The sequence below is a fragment of the Branchiostoma belcheri genome, unplaced genomic scaffold (genome assembly GCF_001625305.1).
Source record: "Branchiostoma belcheri isolate BF01 breed outbred unplaced genomic scaffold, Haploidv18h27 scaffold31, whole genome shotgun sequence".
NCBI lineage: Eukaryota > Metazoa > Chordata > Leptocardii > Amphioxiformes > Branchiostomatidae > Branchiostoma > Branchiostoma belcheri.
The window spans coordinates 2,496,833-2,497,769 of NW_017803921.1; the positions used below are offsets into that span (position 1 = coordinate 2,496,833).

At 45.7% G+C, this 937-nt stretch overlaps 1 protein-coding gene across 1 annotated transcript in view; it reads left to right on the plus strand.

Moving 5' to 3' along the window:
* Positions 1 to 937, plus strand: part of LOC109474641 (kelch-like protein 26) — a 14,927-nt gene that overhangs the window by 363 nt on the left and 13,627 nt on the right. The gene's annotated exons all lie outside the window — the stretch shown is intronic.

Genomic DNA, 937 nt, shown 5'->3' on the forward strand with positions numbered 1-937 from the left:
AGTGACGAAAGGGCGATTCCCCCCTCCCTCTGCGCTTTAGTCGATCGTCTGCTTTTTGAAATGAATATTTCTGTGAAACGTCATCGCTCGGTTCACCCTAGTTCACGACATGTAAATATTACCACAGCCCTCAGCGCGCCTATGCCCGCAATGCATCCCGATCACCCGGAGACGGGGGAAGTCACTACAGAACGAGGTAAGTATTTGAAAGTGATCACGTGATGAAATGACGCAACACCGTGTAGATCACATGACAAAAACATGATGTTCACCCTGACGACCAATCACAGGCGAGAGCCACCAAAGGGGCAATCTCCAAGCAGATGTGGGGACAGAGAAGATCGTAACATATGTTTTAGCCCGGCCTTGAAACCGACCCCGTAAAACCCCCGGCACGCGTTAAATCGTTAAAGACTAGGCAGGCGGGCACCGTAGGAATACCGGCTGTCAAATAAAGGCCTTGACTTGACTACGTGTTCTACGTGACTTCTACCTGTGACGTGACCGGGCGTAACCAAAGTAGGTCAACGCACACGTCAAAAGCGTACGTTGTTAAAGTGCCCAACGCACGCAACATTTTGCTAGGCGTGTTGTAACATACTAGTAATGCCTTTTGCAACTACATTAGGCCACAGCGCGCGCATTAAAAAATCATTAAAAAGCAAACAAGAAAGTTGCCCTCTGACAGCGGTCTACATGCCGAAAATGGACAAAGATGTCGTGCCGGAACGTGGATGGCAGGTAAGAATAAAAAGAGAGGAGACAAGTAAAGGTTCCGATTTAATGTTTTGTCTTTTACTTTGATGCATGCAGTGATGTATTTCATTCCTTTTATATGGAATGGTGGCTGTGTATGTGATGTGCCCACGGAATCAAAACCATTTGTACAATGATCAAAAACTTTAATATTGTTCAAAGTTGGTTTAATTAGAAATAA